The sequence below is a fragment of the Balaenoptera physalus genome, assembly GCF_965194825.1.
Source record: "Balaenoptera physalus genome assembly, chromosome: 5".
Lineage (NCBI taxonomy): Eukaryota > Metazoa > Chordata > Mammalia > Artiodactyla > Balaenopteridae > Balaenoptera > Balaenoptera physalus.
In genome coordinates, this window is record NC_138884.1 from 142,173,251 (window position 1) to 142,192,644 (window position 19,394).

The 19,394-nt window shown below is 37.6% G+C and overlaps 2 long non-coding RNA genes across 2 annotated transcripts in view; one reads left to right on the forward strand and one right to left on the reverse strand.

The window, feature by feature from the left end:
- LOC309661005 overlaps positions 1-12,587 on the forward strand; it is a 471,219-nt gene extending 458,632 nt beyond the window's left edge. Inside the window, exon 6 of the long non-coding RNA XR_014263781.1 lies at positions 1,324-12,587. This is a non-coding gene — a long non-coding RNA (uncharacterized lncRNA). The remainder of the gene's footprint in view (positions 1-1,323) is intronic.
- LOC309661011 overlaps positions 1-19,394 on the reverse strand; it is a 736,889-nt gene that overhangs the window by 107,869 nt on the left and 609,626 nt on the right. The gene's annotated exons all lie outside the window — the stretch shown is intronic.

The window sequence follows — 19,394 nt, forward strand, 5'->3', positions numbered from 1 at the left end:
AGCTTTTCAATAACTTGTGTTACTTGCTTACACTTCTTTCATAGTTAACTGTTTTGAAAATTATCTTTTCATTAAAAAGACTGTAAGTCAAGGAGCTAAATTTTCACTGCCACAATTCTTATTTTATTTACTTTGCTTTTTAGGATATTGAATAACTAATAATCACTTTGTCAGAAATACACAGTCTTCAATTTCTTCAATGTTACCGGAAATGTGTGTTTCACTTAACAAAATAAATGCGTAAAATTGAACCAGTTATTAGAATAAAATTTATAATTTTGGACACTTTCTGCTCTTTTAAGCAGTTACTCTGGACATAATCATAGAAGGTGTGGCAGTTACTGTTATTCAGGTTGTTTTCCATAAGTATTGCATCCCTGAAAATCCTCTCTTAGAATTTTGCAATATGGAAGGCCAGTGACTACTGATTTCAGAGACTTGTCCCGATCTAGGGCAAAGTACACATCTGCTTTATCACTCAAAGGGCCTGCTTTATAAATGGGTTTATTCTTGGGTTCTTCTCAGCTTGCAATACAAACACGCAAACATAGATTCATAAGTACATGGGTTCTGTTGTGCTGCTGGTGATTGTTTTCGTCATTGTAATGGGTCATAAGACATTGTTAAATAAGAAAGCTATTTGAGAATAAAATGTTCTCAACCTATTTTATGAAAACAACCTAATATCATCTTCATAATTATGACATAATACTATAACTCAGATAATTAAAATTGAAATACTTCTCATCATTTCTCACAGAAAGCATCTTAATAGTGTTAGTATGGAATATAGACAACATCAAACATGAAACACTGATTAGGGACTCTCTCTTAATTCTGGCTTTTCCTCTTGAGCATGGGCAATTACTAGAAAATCTGCCCCCTCCCTTTATTTATAAGATAACATTCTATTTGTTGATGCCATTATTAGTAGATCTACCGTACAACTTGTTAAAATTGTATCTGAAGCTAAATATACTTACATCTAAGATCTAAGGCTGGTGATTTTAAGCAATTTCTTTCTTACTTAAGGTGGCTCAAAAGCATTACACCAAAAACAACTCTTGATATATTGGTATAGAATTTTAAAACATGACTTTTCGTTTTATTCAGAAGTTCTGGGTATACATTTTGGTGTCACAAATTATAAAACTATTAACCTTGAGCATATTATTTAAATTCTTATGTTGCAGTCACTTTTCTTTAATATGGCATAAAAACTACCTGTTGTGGGCTTGTGGTGGTGATTTAATAAACATATTAGTATTCGTCACATGTTATTGGCTCAATAACTGATATTTATTACTTTGCTTGATTTTCTAGAACATTCAAAGGCCAAACTCAAAACATCAAGGATGAAAAAGACAGAAATTAATCAGAAATATGAAGAGCAGTCTCCAGGATTTAAGAAGGTAAAGTAGTCCAGAAACAATTTATGTGTCTCCCAAATCTCGGCCCCAATTGCCCACCCTGGCCTCAGCCACCTGTGCTGCTTCCTCGATCGCAATGCCGCCATGATGGTCTGCACTGTGTTCTGTGGCAGTAAAATCTGGCTGCCACATGTGTTGCCGCATCACTGAACATTGCCAGTTGTTTAACTTTCTCTAGGAGGGAGCGTATGGCTTTGCCTTGACATCCACTGGGCCTTTCCCAGTAGGAGAACAGTAGCTTCCAACCTAGATCTGACTTTCCTAGTAAGACAGAAACTCTGGCTTTGTTCAGATTCTGTCCAGAAGCGCCTGTTAATGTCATTCAGAATTGTTGGGAAATTAACTCCCCCTGAGACACATCTAGGAGCAGGAGGTTGGAAAAGAGCTAGGAGAAAAATTTCTCATTCCTACTATTTTCACCAACTTTTCTAAAATGTTGTGGCTTCATAGGGCCTTTCTAGGGGTGGTTTGTGTCATTGAACCAGCTTTTTCTCCTTCCCCTGCCTCACTTTCCTTTTTAATTTAATTTTGCTTCGTTAGGGCTGTACTTCTACCCCAGATAAAGTAATGCCTCATAAACTTTGTCTCTGGCAATTTTTTGTTTGTTAGTTTTATTGTTTTAGTTAACCTGAATCAAGAAGGAAAAAATTAGAAATCCTGGCTGAAGTAAACTCAAATTCTGACCAAGAGACGCACTCATTCTTTCCCTCTTTCATACTTTTTGCCCTCTGTGGCTGGCTCTGCACCTTCAGAAAAATTAATTAAATAATTTTTTATATGAAGCTCCTTAATTTATTCATTCATTCTTCAACTATTTCCTAAGTTCCTGTAATATTATGGACACAGAGTAATGAGGAGTCTCTTTAAACATTATGCAAAAGTATTGTTTAAGGAATAGTCAAAATGGCAAAATTACCCTATTTAACCCTACATATGAATAATCTCTAAAGTCATGATTGAATATTATTCATTACTTAAAACTCTTTGAGAATGTAGGAAAAGTGACATATATTTTAGCATAGTTTTAATCAAAAGTGGTAATATTTTGACAATTCAAAAATTAAATTTAATATTAAAAAGTATCATAATTATATGGTTCATTTTTTCTGACAAATTTAGGGATGTGGATTGAACAATCTTGATACATAAGAGATATGTTTATTTTAACAGACAAATATCATATTTAAAGGATACCATATTCCAAATATTTGTTTGTGATTCTAATACATAAACTTCTAAATACATTTTCACACAAAATAATACACATAATGATTAAGTCACCAGATGGTCCAAAATAAAAGCAAAACCATTTTTGTGGGTAATTTTATTAGGGATTTTAATCTGAGATGGCAAGAAAATCTTTTCATTACAAACACAATAAAAAAAGCAGGACTTCTCTCTTTCTGATCTGTCCAATTGCCAGCCAGTAGATCATGAATTTATCATGATCTCATATATCATGATTTCCCCAAGGAAAGGCTGTGGTTGATTGGGCAATGATTTCCAAAGAAATCCTATGCATGATAATCTACTAGATTTGCAGAAAAATAAATTAGAATGTTTGTTTTATTTTCTTAGGTATCTATTTTACATGCATTTGTTAATATATACATTACATAAAAACATATGTGCAAACATTGTTTAATCATGTATAATAACATATACATTAGTATCACCTGTAGAATAAAAATATATATTTACTATGTTGTGAGAGCCTAATCTATTTTTTGTTTTATTTTGTTTTGTTTGTACATAGAATGTGGAATAAAAAACACAGGTGTTTATATATTCCTAGATTAGGAGATGTTAGGCCATACATTTCAAAAGAAACTGCAGTCGTATTTCTAACAGCTGGAGTATTGGTGCCAATGGTTGCCATTGGGTTGAAGCCAAAAATATTGACATGGACTCTAGCTGCTTCTGTGAGACACAGTTGGCTATTTAGCCCTGTTTTTTATTTGTTGTTTGTTTTGGTTTTCATGGAAGGAAGGATTTTGTAGAAATATATAGTAGATGAATAGAGCACACTGAAGGCAGATTAACAACATGAGTGTAGCAGATAACAAGCTTTGGGTTTATAGGATAACATTCCACCCAATATCTGCTTTTAGAATATTTGATGCAGAGAAAGAAAAGAGAAAAATTTAATGACATGGTTACCATTATCTTCCCCCTGCAAAGCAAACTGATAGGGTAGATAGTCCCCAGAATGCCTTCTGAAAACCAGTCCCTCAAATAATATATGTATATACTCCTTGAACATCCTCTGTCAAACATATTGTCCTTGAGATTGATATTCTAACAGAAGAAGAAGAAAAAGAAGAAAGAAAAAACCTTTTGTGTCAGTCCACTACAGGCATGGATTGCAGTCACTAAACACATCTTGATAAGCTCCACCAAATTTAGGTTGATAGGTATTTAAAACTGCTTTGGGACCATTTATTGAAGAACATTTTAGGAGGAGATATCTTATGCAGCCCATATATTCAGTTTATGACTGTATACTTACATATTCTGATTCTCTGAGCAAAGCGAATTAAAATATTTAAGCTACTTTGCATTTCCATTTCATCTGCCAGGTGTTTAGGCATCCTGCAGGGGCTTGAGAACTCTGTTTGTAGGTATTATAAAGTTTAAGTATTATACAGCTGTGGATGCACTTGTTTTCTTCTTACCCATTCAACTAGATTTCTATCCTCTTCTTAAATGCAGTAATTGCATCAGGCGGAAAGAACGTAAGGACTAGAACTTTGAATGAAGCAGTACTCTGTGTATTTGGAAATGTAAAACAGATGTGCAGTAAATATTGCGAGGTTTGAATCAATAAGATGCCACATAAATACAAAGGAATGAAAAAAGAGATATAATTTGTCAGGGATTTTTGTTAAATATCTCATCAGTAATGGCAAAGCTGCAGCTTCTTTATAGGACTTAATGAACAGCCGTTTGTACATGGTTTTCCTATGACTTCAGAGGAGCAATTAGTCTGCAAAGTATAAATATCAGCAATTTTAGCCAGTAAGAGGTGTACACATTCATGAAAATGCGTATATATAAATATTCAAAGTATTTTTAAAACCCAAAGTAAAACTAGGAAAGTATTTCTTATAAAAGAAAATTCACAATTTTCACATTATACTACTAATTTCAAATCATTTAAATTGTATGGTTTATTTTTCAAGTTATTAAATATAGATAACTTTAGAATAGGAAACATACAAAGACAAAAACAATTTATCATATTTGAGAGAAAAAGAGAAGTTAAGTATTTCATGTTTCCCAAAACTTTCTCTTATCACTTACTTTCAAAATCTGATAAGGGTATCACCTTCCATTGGATGACTCAAGTTCAAAACCCTCTTTTTGTCATTACCTTCATTCAGTCACTGGGACCTGTGAAGATACACTCAAATAATTTATGTCAAAGGCTTCAGACTTTCCATTTCCATTGGTTGAGATATTTGCAATCAATTGCCTGGCTTATTGTAATAATTTTAAAATTATTTCTGTACATTTATGTTCTTTCTATGCTAATTCACACTAAAGAGCATCATCTGATTAATATTCTTTTTTTTAATTAATTAATTTATTTATTTATTTATTTTTGGCTGTGTTGGGTCTTCGTTTCTGTGCGCGGGCTTTCTCTAGTTGGGGCGAGCGGGGGCCACTCTTCATCGCGGTGCGCAGGCCCCTCACTGTCGCCGCCTCTCTTGTTGCGGAGCACAGGCTCCAGATGCACAAGCTCAGTAGTTGTGGCTCACGGGCTTTGTTGCTCCGCGGCATGTGGGATCTTCCCAGACCAGGGCTCGAACCCATGTCCCCTGCATTGGCAGGCAGACTCTCAACCACTGCGCCACCAGGGAAACCCTGATTAATATTCTTGAGCACACACTGACCAATGACCTTTTCTTAAAAATACTTAATTGCTTTCCATTTCTATATGAGTATGTAACTCCTTTGGCCTGAATTAACATGCATTCTCTAGCTATACCCAGATGTTTCCAATATTACAAAGTAACACATAAATTAGACATTCTGTGTAAGATAAGGTAGATATTATTCCCTAATTAAGTCCATTCTTATCGCCTTTAAATTATTTCTCTACCAATTTCTATATAACTCTTCTATTAAATCATCAGTACTTAATTTTCCATTCTTCTTTTCTTTTCTGCTTTATTTTGTCAAATTTTATATTTTAAATTTATCAAGCTAAATTTTACTATAGTTTTAAAATGGGGTATAAGATACATGTATTGACTTTTGAGTATCATATATAAATACATGTACTGTTACATGTACTGTAGGAGCAATTAGAAATTTAAAAGGCCAAATAAGGTGGTTATTATTCTAAGCGTTTCTAATTCTCTGTGTCTGGATGATCAACTACCCCAAAATTTAGTACTTGTAAGCAACAACAATTCTATTATCTGTCACAGTTTGGAGTGGTGAGTCAGGAATATGGGCGAAGCTCTGCTGGATGAGGTCTCTTGTTCCATGTGTCAGCAACGAAAGTCACATAGTGAAGGCTAGCCAGCTAATGGTCTGACCTGGAATTCTAAGCAGGTCTCCTTCCTATATATACATGTATATAGGAAACTTCCTTAGATATATGAATATTATTCTTGGCTCAGCTCAAACTATTGATGGATAATTTAGACATGTATCTAAGCATGCGAATTCCTACATGGCACTCTCAGGGTAGTTGGACATCTATTTTTATCTGAGGCGGAGAGTATCAAGAAATCCATTTGGAACATGCAAAGCTTCTTAAGACATATGCCTTGAAGTTCCAAAACATAATACCTGCAGTATTTTATTGGTAAAAACAAATCTCAAATGAGATTCAAGGGGAGAAGAATGAGACTCCACCTCTCAGTGGGAAGATTATCAAAATTTTGGGTTACCATTAACCCAGCATAATATGCCCAGCATAATATTTTTACATTTACATAATATATTTACATTTCTGTCACATGCAAACTTCACCTCTTACAAGGCACAGAGTCTTTCATTCTATTATAGCATTTGCTCAAAGTCCTATATCTAAGCATCTAAATCAGGTCTAGGTCCAGGTACACAGATGAGAGGATCTATGGGCACAGTTCCTCAAGTACAATTCCTCTTAATTCTCAGACCTGCGAAGTAAAGAGACCAGTTACCTACACACCTGCTCCAGTTGCATCTTTGGCCACAGTATGCAATTATGACACATGAGAAGATAACTTCCATTTACATCTGATTCAAAAGCAGGGGAACAGTAGGCATACAGCAGTCACAGATGCACAGCAGTTCTGAAATTCTGTGGGGCACGTATTGCCAGTCACTTTATTAAGGAACTCCTGGAATAATTCTTCAAGTTTTTTGGCTCTATTGTTAGTGCTCTGTGTTCTGTTTTCTAAGATAATCTTATTTTTTTTAAAAGAAATAACTCATATTTGCAGCTGAGTACACCTCTTAGATTGTTTCCTGTCTTTAGATGTTTGGGAGCCTCAGTGCTGCTTTTAACTTTAAAATGTCTCCAACTCAGTAAAAATTGATGGTACTTTTGCCAATACAATGCTCTTAAAAATGTGTAGGATTACTCTGAATCTTGTTGGGGTTCGTTCATTAGACAGTGACACATCCACAAATCTCTCTGATATAGGTCTTTAGATAAGACTAAGAATTAGATTATTGTGGGACAATGACCTTAAAATACTTTCTAAAGAGTTTTTTGTTTGTGTATAGGGTCTATATTCTTTTATATTTTTTGAGGTCTTAATAAAGGGGTTTTTAAAAAAATATCTTTATTGGAGTATAATTGCTTTAAAATGGTGTGTTAGTTTCTGCTTTATAACAAAGTGAATCAGCTATACATATACATATATCCCCATATCTCTTCCCTCTTGCGTCTCCCTCCCTCCAACTCTCCCTATCCCACCCCTCTAGGTGGTCACAAAGCACCAAGCTGATCTCCCTGTGCTATGCGGCTGCTTCCCACTAGCTATCTATTTTACGTTTGGTAGTGTATGTATGTCCATGCCACTCTCTCACTTTGTCCCAGCTTACCCTTCCCCCTCCCCAAGTCCTCAAGTCCATTCTCTAGTAGGTCTGTGTCTTTATTCCAGTCTTGCCCCTAGTTTTTCATAACCTTTTTTTCTTTTTTTTAAATTCCATATATATGTGTTAGCATATGGTATTTGTTTTTCTCTTTCTGACTTACTTCACTCTGTATGACAGACTCTAGGTCCATCCACCTCACTACAAATAACTCAATTTCGTTCCTTTTTATGGCTGAGCAACATTCCATTGTACATATGTGCCACAACTTCTTTATCCATTCATCTGTCGATGGACATCTAGGTTGCTTCCAAGTCCTGGCTATTGTAAATAGTGCTGCAATGAACCTTGTGCTACATGTCTCTTTTTGAATTATGGTTTTCTCAGAGCATATGCCCAATCGTGGAATTGCTGGGTCATCTGGTAGTTCTATTTTTAGTTTTTTAAGGAACCTCCATATTGTTCTCCATAGTGGCTGTGCCAATTTACATTCCCACCAACAGGGCAAGAAGGTTCCCTTTTCTCCACACCCTCCCCAGCATTTACTGTTTGTAGATTTTTTGATGATGGCCATTCTGACTGGTGTGAGGTGATAACCTCATTGTAGTTTTGATTTGCATTTCTCAAATGATTAGTGATGTTGAGCATCCTTTCACGTGTTTGTTGGCAATCTTCTTTGGAGAAATGTCTTTTTAGGTCTTCTGACCATTTTTGGATTGGGTTGTTTGTTTTTTTGATATTGAGCTGCATGAGCTGCTTGTAAATTTTGGAGATTAATCTTTTGTTGCTTCATTTGCAAATATTTTCTCCCATTGTGAGGGTTGTCTTTTCATCTTGTTTATGGTTTCCTTTGCTGTGCAAAAGCTTTTAAGTTTCATTAGATCCCATTTGTTTATTTTTGTTTTTATTTCCATTTCTCTAGGAGGTGGGTCAAAAAATATCTTGCTGTGATTTATGTCATAGTGTTCTGCCTATGTTTTCCTCTAAGACTTTTATAGTCTCTGGCATTACATTAGGTCTTTAATCCATTTTGAGTTTATTTTTGTATATGGTGTCAGGGAGTGTTCTAATTTCATTCTTTTACATGTAGCTGTCCAGTTTTCCCAGCACCACTCATTTAAGAGGCTGTCTTTCTCCATTGTATATTTGTGCCTCCTTTATCAAAGATAAGGTGACCATATGTGTATGGGTTTATGTCCGGGCTTTCTATCCTGTTCCATTTATCTATATATCTGTTTCTGTGCCAATACCATACTGTCTTGATTACTGTAGTTTGGAGTATAGTCTGAAGTTCAGGAGCCTGATTCCTCCAGCTCCGTTTTTCTTTCTAAAGATTGCTTTGGCTGTTTGGGGTCCTTTGTGTTTCCATACAAATTGTGAAATTTTTTGTTCTAGTTCTGTGAACAATGACAGTGGTAGTTTAATAGGGATTGCAATCAATCTGTAGATTGCTTTGGGTAGTACAGTCATTTTCACAATGTTGATTCTTCCAATCCAAGAACATGGTGTATCTCTCCATCTGTTTGTATCATCTTTAATTGCTTTCATCAGTGTCTTATAGTTTTCTGCATGCAGGTCTTTTGTCTCCTTAGGTAGGTTTATTCCAGGTATTTTATTCTCTTTTTTGCAATGGTAAATGGGAGTGTTTTCTTAATTTCACCTTCAGATTTTTCATCATTATTGTATAGGAATGCAAGCAATATCTGTGCATTAATTTTATATCCTGCTACTTGACCAAATTCATTGATTAGCTCTAGTAGTTTTCTGGTAGCATCTTTAGGATTCTCTATGTGTAGTATCATGTCATCTGCAAAGAGTGACAGATTTACTTTTTCTTTTCTGATTTGGATTCCTTTTATTTCTTTTTTGTCTCTGATAGTTGTGGCTAAAACTTCCAAAACAATGTTGAATAAGAGTGGTGAGAGTGGGCAGCCTTGTCTTGTTCCTGATCTTAGTGGAAATGGTTTCAGTTTTTCACCATTGAGGACAATGTTGGCTGTGGGTTTGTCATATATGGCCTTTATTATGTTAAGCTAGGTTCCCTCTATGCCTACTTTCTAGAAGGTTTTTATCATAAATGGGTGTTGAATTTTGTTGAAAGCTTTCTCTGCATCTATTGAGATTATCATATGGTTTTTCTTCTTCAATTTGTTAATATGGTGTATCACATTGATTGATTTGCATATATTGAAGAATCCTTGCATTCCTGGGATAAACCCCACTTGATTATGGTGTATGATCCTCTCAATGTGCTGTTGGATTCTGTTTGCTAGTATTTTGTTGAGGATATTTGCATCTATGTTCATCAGTGATATTGGCCTGTAGTTTTCTTTCTTTGTGACATCTTTGTCTGGTTTTGGTATCAGGGTGATGGTGGCCTCATAGAATGAGTTTGGGAGTGTTCTTCCCTCTGCAATATTTTGGAAGAGTTTGAGAAGGATAGGTGTTAGCTCTTCTCTAAATGTTTGATAGAATTCACCTGTGAAACCATCTGATCCTGGGCTTTTGTTTGTTGGATGATTTTTAATCACAGTGTCAATTTCAGTGCTTGTGATTGGTCTGTTTATATTTTCTATTTCTTCCTGGTTCAGTCTAGGCAGGTTGTGCTTTTCTAAGAATTTGTCCATTTCTTCCAGGTTGTCCATTTAATTGGCATATAGTTGCTTGTAGTAATCTCTCATGATACTTTGTATTTCTGCAGTGTCAGTTGTCATTTCTCCTTTTTCATTTCTAATTCTGTTGATTTGAGTCTTCTCCCTTCTTTTCTTGATGAGTCTGGCTAATGGTTTATCAATTTTGCTTATCTTCTCAAAGAACCAGCTTTTAGATTTATTGATCTTTGCTGTCATTTTCTTCATTTCTTTTTCATTTATTTCTGATCTGATCTTTACGATTTCTTTCCTTCTGCTATCTTTGATACGATTTCAATTTTCTTAAATTTACCAAGGCTTGATTTGTGACACAAGATATGGTCTATCCTGGAGAATGTGACATGAGCACGTGAGAAGAAAGTGTATTCTGTTGTTTTTGGATGGAATGTCCTATAAATATTAATTAAGTCCATCTTGTTTAATGTATTATTTAAAGCTTGTGTTTCCTTATTTATTTTCATTTTGGATGATCTGTCCATTGGTGAAAGTGGGGTGTTAAAGACCCCTACTATGATTGTGTTACTGTCGATTTCCCCATTTATGGCTGTTAGCATTTGCCTTATGTATTGAGGTGCCCCTATGTTGGGTGCATAAAAATTTACAGTTGTTATATCTTCTTCTTGGATTGATCCCTTGATCATTATGTAGTGTCCTTCTTTGTCTCTTGTAATAGTCTTTATTTTAAAGTCTATTTTGTCTGATATGAGAACTGCTACTCCAGCTTTCTTTTGATTTTCATTTACATGCAATGTCTTTTTCCATCCCTTCACTTTCAGTCTGTATGTGTCCCTAGGTCTGAAGTGGGTCTCAGGTAGACAGCATATGTATGGGGCTTGTTTTTGTATCCATTCATCCAGTCTATGTCTTTTGGTTCGAACATTTAATCCACTTACATTTAAGGTAATTATCGATATGTATGTGGCTATTACCATTTTCTTAATTGTTTGGGGTTTGTTGTTTTAGGTCTTTTCGTTCTCTTGTGTTTCCTGCCTAACAAAGTTCCTTTAGCATTTGTTGTAAAGCTAGTTTGGTGGTGCTGAATTCTCTTAGCTTTTGCTTGTCTGTAAAGGTTTTAATTTCTCCATCAAATCTGAATGAGATCCTTGCTGGGTAGAGTAATCTTGGTTGTAGGTTTTTCTCCTTCATCACTTTAAGTATATCCTGCCACTCCCTTCTGGCTTGCATAGTTCCTGCTGAAAGATCAGCTGTTAAGCTTATGGGGATTCCCTTGTATGTTATTTGTTGTTTTTCCCTTGCTGTTTTTAAAATTTTTTCTTTGTATTTAATTTTTGATAGTTTGATTAATATGTGTCTTGGCATGTTTCTCCTTGGATTTATCCTGTATGGGACTCTCTGCACTTCCTGGGCTTGATTAACTGCTTCCTTTCCCATGTTAGGGAAGTTTTCAACTATAATCTCTTCAAATATTTTCTCAGTCCCTTTCTCTTTCTCTTCTTCTTCTGGGACACCTGTAATTCGAATGTTGGTGCGTTTAAAGTTGTCCCACAGGTCTCTGAGAATGTCCTCAGTTCTTTTCATTGTTTTTTCTTTATTTTGCTCTTTGGCAGTTATTTCCACTGTTTTATCGTACAGGTCACTTATCCATTCTTCTACCTCAGTTATTCTGCTTTTGATTCCTTCTGGAGAATTTTTAATTTCATTTATTGGATTGTTCATCATTGTTTGTTTGCTCTTTAGTTCTTCTAGGTCCTTGTCAAACCTTTCTTTTATTTTCTCCCTTCTATTTCCAAGATTTTGGATCATGTTTACTATCATTGCTCTGAATTATTTTTCAGGTAGACTGCCTATTTCCTCTTCATTTGTTAGGTCTGGTGGGTTTTTGCCTGGCTCCTTCATCTGCTGTGTGTTTCTCTGTCTTCCCATTTTGCTTAACTCACTGTTTTTGGGGTCTCCTTTTTGCACACTGCAGGTTCATGGTTCCCATTGTTTTTGGTGTCTGCCCCCAGTGGCTACGTTTGGTTCAGTGGGTTATGTAGGCTTCCTTGTGGAGGTGATTATTGCCTGTGTTCTGGTGGATGAGGCTGAATCTTATCTTTCTGGTGGGCAGGTCCATGTCCGGTGGTGTGTTTTGGCGTGTTTGTGACCTTATTATGATTTTAGGTAGCCTTTCTGCTAGTGGGTTGGGTTGTGTTCCTGTCTTGCTAGTTGTTTGTCATAGGGTGTCCAGCACTGCAGCTTGCTGGTCATTGAGTGGAGCTGGGTCTTGGAGTTGAGATGGAGATCTCTGGGAAATTTTTGCCGTTTGATATTACATGGAGCCGGGAGGTGTCTGGTGGACCAATATCCTGACCTCGGCTTTCCCACCTGCGAGGCACAGGCCTGACCCCCGTCCAGAGGACCAAGATCCTGTCATCCACACGGCTCAGAATAAAAGGGAGGGAGAAAGAAAGAAAGAAAGAGAGAGAGAGAAAGGAAGGAAAGCAGGAAGAAAGGAAAGAAAGAAAGATGGTGAGTGCTGGTGAGTGCTGATCGGCACCACTGGTCACTCGGGCCGGTGAGTGCTGGTCAGCACCGCTCCTCTGTGTGCGAATCTCTCCGCTTTGCCCTCCGCACCCCTGTGGCTGCACTCTCCTCTGTGGCTCTGAAGCTCCCCCCTCCGCCGCCCACAGTCTCCGCCCACAAAGAGGCTTCCTAATGTGTGAAAACTTTTCCTCCTTCACAGCTCCCTGCTAGAGGTGCAGGTCCCATCACTATTCTTTTGTCTCTGTTTTTTCTTTTTTCTTTTGCCCTACCCAGGTACGTGGCGAGTTTCTTGCCTTTTGGGAAGTCTGAGGTCTTCTGCCAGTGTTCAGTAGGTGTTCTGTAGCAATTCTTCCACATGTAGATGTATTTTTGATGCATTTGTGGGGAGGAAGGTGATCTCCCCTTCTTACTCTTCCGCCATCTTGAAGGTCTCAATAAAGGGCTTTGAAATCAACACTTTGACATGATTTTAACTTGAGTCTATTTCTTATTCTGAGAGTATTTTGCCATGTGAAGTTTTGAAGATAAGAAGATCTTTTCTTCATAAAATTTATTAAGTTCTTTTTTCTTTTTTTTATTATAGCTACTTTTTTTATTTTTATTTACTTATTTTTATTTTTGGCTGTGCTGGGTCTTCGGTTCGTGCGAGGGCTTTCTCCAGTTGCGGCAAGTGGGGACCACTCTTCATCGCAGTGCGGGGACCGCTCTTCATCGCGGTGCGCGGGCCTTTCACTATCGCGGCCCCTCCCGCTGCGGGGCACAGGCTCCAGACGCGCAGGCTCAGTAGTTGTGGCTCACGGGCCCAGCTGCTCCGTGGCATGTGGGATTCTCCCAGACCAGGGCTCGAACCCGCGTCCCCTGCATTAGCAGGCAGATTCTCAACCACTGCGCCACCAGGAAGGCCTTTTAAGTTCTATTTCATTAATCTCTCTTCTAAATTCTGCTTAAAATTGAACTGTTCAATTTTAATATCATCTTTATCTATTCATATAATATCATACACCGCTAAAAGAAACCAGTTAGTACAGTAAACCATACTGCCTGAATATCTCCTTTGCCAAATCCAGCTTTTGATTCAACTACTTTTTTTTGCTATGAATAATAATTGTCTTTTTCTGTCAACATTTCTAATAGTATCTGTGGTAATTTTTCATCTTTCACTAACGGTCTTCTTGAGATACTCATCTTTCCTTACAATTTCCTCAAAGCTTTTTAGCTTCCACCCACTGCTGGATCCCATAGACAAATTCATATGGTTTTAAAGTCTCTATTACAAAGCATCCTTCTTCTGCTACCCATATCCGTTTCTGTTTTCTATTGCTCTGTAACAGTGTAAAAATGTATTGTTTTTTAGCAACAAATATGTTATTATGCATCACAATTTAAAGAATTAGGGTGCTGGTGAGGTTTCAATAGTGTGATTCTCCTGTGTCATGTAGCATCAACCAAGGTCACTTAATGATAGATATTAGCTGGCCAATGGTCTCTTCTGGTGTGTCCAGGATGGTTTCATTCAAATGTCTGTCCCCTTGGCAGGAAATCACAGATGACTGGGCCCAGCTGGAACCACTGACCAAAGCACCTACATGTATCATTTCAGGCTTAGTAATCTTGGAATAATTAGACTTATTATATCATGGATTAAGACTCTCAGAAAATGCTTTAAGAGTCTAAGGTGAAAACCAGAGGGCTTCTTATAACCCAGTCTTCGGAGTTCCAGAACATTTCCACTTTCACATTCTGTTGGTCAAGCAGCTCATGAACTCCTGCCAGGAAGTAAAGAGAAGGGAATTACAATGTACTTTTCAATAAGGCAAGTCATAAAAATTTGCTGCCATATTTAATCTACAATATAAGCTATAGGCTCAAATACTTGGAAACTCTTTATTGCTCTTCAGATATTCTGTCACTGGTTGAAATCCCCAAGAAATAAGATTCTAAGATGGAGGCAGAAGGATTATTAGGGAGTACTTTTGGAATAAAATCCTGTGAAGGAAAAAGAAGGAAGCAAAAATCAGCAGCTGGAAAAGTTGAACTGTGATACAGTTTCACTGGATATCTCAGCTGACCCTGTGGGATTTCAGAAAATGTGTTGACTCTACAGAGCTGCTTGAGTTGGGCAAACAAAATCAAGGGTTATCTTCTGGAAGCCCTCCCAGTAACCATGATAGTAAGCTATTCATTTTGAAGGAGGAGAATCACAGTCTACCATATGTTCACATTCAGAACACATCAACTACGTGATTTCTCTAAAGAGATAAAAGTGCTACTCTATAGAAAACTTGAAAACCATGATTGAACAGTTAATAATGGAGCAGGTGTACAGGTATTAAAACAGCACTATCTTTTTTTCTAAATAAGTGTAATTCAAAATAAAAAGTTAAGGTTTACAGATTCAGGGGAGACCTTTAGATGGTGGAGGAGTAAGATGTGGAGATCACCTTCACCCCACAAATACATCAGAAATACATCTACATGTGGAACAACTCCTACAGAACACCTACTGAAAGCTGGCAGAAGACTTCAGACTTCCCGAAAGGCAAGAAACGCCCCACATACCTGGGTAGGGCAAAAGAAAAAAGAAAAAACAGAGACAGAAGAATAGGGATGGGACCTGCACCTCTGGGAGGGAGCTGTGAAGGAGGAAAAGTTTCCACACACTAGGAAGCCCCTTCACTGGAGGAGATGGGGTGTGGCGGAGGGGAGGGGAAGCTTCGGAGCCACTGAGGAGAGTGCAGCAGCAGGGGTGCAGAGGGCAAAGTGAAGAGATTACCACACAAGAGGATCAGTGCTGATCAGCGCTCACCAGCCTGAGAGGCTTGTCTGCTCACCCGCTGGGGCAGGTGGGGTTTGAAAGCTGAGGCTCTGTCTTTGGAGGCAGATCCCAGAGAGAGGACTGGGGTTGGCTGCATGAACAGAGCCTCAAGGGGGCTAGTGCACCCCAGCTAGCCGGAAGGGGGTCTGGGAAAAAGTCTGGACCTGCCTAAGCAGCAAGAGACCATTTTTTCAAGATGAGAGAGGAGAGGGGATTCAGAGCACTGCCTAAACTAGCTTTAGAGATGGGCACGAACGGAGGCTATCAGCGTGGACTCCAGAGATGGGCGTGAAATGCTAAGGCTGCTGATGCAGCCACCAAGAAGCCTGTGTTCAAGCACAGGTCATGATCCGTATCTCCCCTCCTGGGAGCCTGTGCAGCCCGCCACTGCCAGGGTCCCGTGATCCAGGGACAACTTCCCTGGGAGAATACACAATGCGCCTCAGGCTGTTGCAACATCATGCTGGCCTCTGCTTCCGCAAGCTCGCCACGCATACCGTACCCCTCGCTCCCTCTGGCCTGAGAGTGGCAGAGCCCCCTAATCAGTTGTTACTTTAACCGCGACCTGTCTGGGTGAGGAACAGACACACTCACGTGACCTACACATAGAGGCAGGGCCAAATCCAAAGGTGAACCCCAGGAGCTGTGGGAACAAAGAAGAGAAAGGGAAATTTCTCCCAGCAGCCTCAGGAGCAGCAGATTAAATCTCCACAATCAACTTGATGTACCCTGCATTTCTGGAATACCTGAATAGACAACGAATCATCCCAAAATTGAGGCAGTGACTTTGGAACAACTGCAGACTTGGGGTTTGCTTTCTGCGTCTAATTTGTTTCTGGTTTTATGTTTATCTTAGTTTAGTATTTAGAGTTTATTATCAATGGTAGATTTTGTTTATTGATTTGGTTTCTCCCTTCCTTTTTTTTTTTTATATATAGATTTTTTTTTCCTTTTTCTCTTTATGTGAGTGTGTATGTGTATGCTTTGTTGTGTGAATTTGTCTGTATTGCTTTGCTTTTACCATTTGTCCTAGGGGGTCTGTGTGTCCATTTTGTTTGTTTGTTTGTTTCCTTGTTTTTTAGATTACTTTTTAGTGCTTGTTATCATTGGTGGATTTGTTTCTTGGTTTGGTTGTTCTTTCTTTATTTCTTTCCTTTTTTATTACTTTTAAATTTTTTTTAGTTTTAATGTATTTTTACTTTTAATTTTAATAACTTTATTTTATTTTATTTTATTTCATTTCATTCTTTCTTTCTTTCTTTCTTTCTTTCTTTCTTTCTTTCTTTCTTTCTTTCTTTCTTTCTTTCTTTCTTCTCCCCTTTCTTCTGAGCCATGTAGCTGACAGGGTCTTGGTGCTCTGGCCGGGTGTCAGGCCTGTGCCTTTGAGGTGGGAGAGCCAAGTTCAGGACACTGGTCCACCAGAGACCTCCCAGGTCCATGTCATATAAATGGCAAAAGCTCTCCAAGAGAGCTCCACCTCAACGCTAACATCCAGCTCCACTCAACGACCAGCTAGCTACTAGCAAGACAGGAACACAACACCACCCATTAGCAGACTGGCTGCCCAAAATCATAACAAGGTCACAACACACCAAAACACAGCACCAGAGGTGGTCCTGCCCACCAGAAAGACAAGATACAACCTCATCCACCAGAACACAGGCAGTAGTCCCCTCCACCAGGAAGCCTACACAACCCACTGAACAAACCTTAGCCACTGGGGGCAAACACCGAAAACAACGGGAACCGTGAACCTGCAGCATACAAAAAGGAGACTCCAAAAACAGTAAGTTAAGCAAAATGAGAAGACAGAGAAACACACAGCAGATGAAGGAGCAAGTTAAAACCCCACCAGACCAAACAAATGAAGAGGAACTAGGCAGTCTACCTGAAAAAAAATTCAGAGCAATGATAGTAAACATGATCCAAAATCTTGGAAACAGAAGGGAGAAAATACAAGAAAAGTTTAACAAGGACCTAGAAGAACTAAAGAGCAAACGAACAATGATGAACAATCCAATAAATGAAATTAAAAATTCTCCAGAAGGAATCAATAGCAGAATAACTGAGGCAGAAGAACGGATAAGTGACCTGGATGATAAAATAGTGGAAATTACTGCCAAAGAGCAAAATAAAGGAAAGAATTGAGGACATTCTCAGAGACCTCTGGGACAACATTAAACGCACCAACATTTGAATTATAGGTGTCCCAGAAGAAGAAGAGAAAAAGAAAGGGACTGAGAAAATATTTGAAGAGATTATAGTTGAAAACTTCCCTAATATGGGAAAGGAAATAGTTAATCAAGTCCAGGAAGTGCAGAGAGTCCCATACAGGATAAATCCAAGGAGAAACATGCCAAGACACATATTAATCAAATTAACAAAAATTGTGTACAAAGAAAAAATATTAAAAGCGACAAGGGAAAAACAACAAATTACATACAAGGGAATCCCCATAAGTTTAACAGCTGATCTTTCAGCAGAAACTCTGCAAGCCAGAAATGAATGGCAAGACATATTTAAAGTGATGAAAGGGAAAAACCTACAACCAAGATTACTCTACCCAGCAAAGATCTCATTCAGATTCGATGGAGAAATTAAAACCTTTACAGACAAGCAAAAGCTAAGAGAATTCAGCACCACCAAACCAGCTTTACAACAAACGCTAAAGGAACTTCTCTAGGCAGGAAACACAAGAGAAGGAAAAGACCTACAATAACAAACCCCAAACAATTAAGAAAATGGTAATAGGAACATACATATCGATAATTACCTTAAATGTAAATGGATTAAATGTTCGAACCAAAAGATATAGACTGGCTGAATGCATAAAAAAGCAAGACCCATATATATGCTGTCTACAAGAGACCCACTTCAGACCTAGGGACACATACAGGCTGAAGGTGAGGGGATGGAAAAAATATTCCATGTAAATGGAAATCAAAAGAAAACTGGAGTAGCAATTCTCATATCAGACAAAATAGACTTTAAAATAAAGACTATTACAAGAGACAAAGAAGGACACTACATAATGATCAAGGGATCAATCCAAGAAGAAGATAAAACAATTGTAATTATTTATGCACCCAACATAGGAGCACCTCTATACATAAGGCAAATGTTAACAGCCATAAAAGGGGGAATCAACAGTAGTACAATCATAGTAGGGGGACTTTAACACCCTACTTTCACCAATGGACAGATCATTCAAAATGAAAATAAATAAGGAAACACAAGCTTTAAATGATACATTAAACAAGATGGACTTAACTGATATTTATAGGACATTCCATCCAAAAAGAACAGAATACACTTTCTCCTGAAGTGCTCATGTCACATTCTCCAGGATAGATCATATCTTGTGTCACATATCAAGCCTTTGTAAATTTAAGAAAATTGAAATCATATCAAGTATCTTTTCTGACCACAACGCTGTGAGACTAGATATCAATTACAGGAAAAATCTGTAAGAAATACAAACACATGTAGGCTAAACAATACACTACCAAATAACCAAGAGATCACTGAAGAAATCAAAGAGGAAATCAAAAAATACCTAGAAACACATGACAATGAAAACATGACACCCAAAACCTATGGGATGAAGCAAAAGCAGTTCTAAGAGGGAAGTTTATAGCAATAAAATACTACCTCGGAAATAACAAACATCTCAAATAAACAACCTAATCTTACACTTAAAGCAATTAGAGAAAGAAGAACAAAAAAACCCCAAAGTTAGCAGAAGGAAAGAAATCAGAAAGTTCAGATCAGAAAAAAATGTAAAAGAAATGAAGGAAACAGTAGCAAAGATCAATAAAAATAAAAGCTGGTTCTTTGAGAAGGTAAACAAAATTGATAAACCATTAGCCAGACTCCTCAAGAAAAACAGGCAGAAGACTCAAATCAATAGAGTTAAAAATGAAAAAGGAGAAGTAACAACTGACATTGCAGAAATACAAAGGATCATGAGAGATT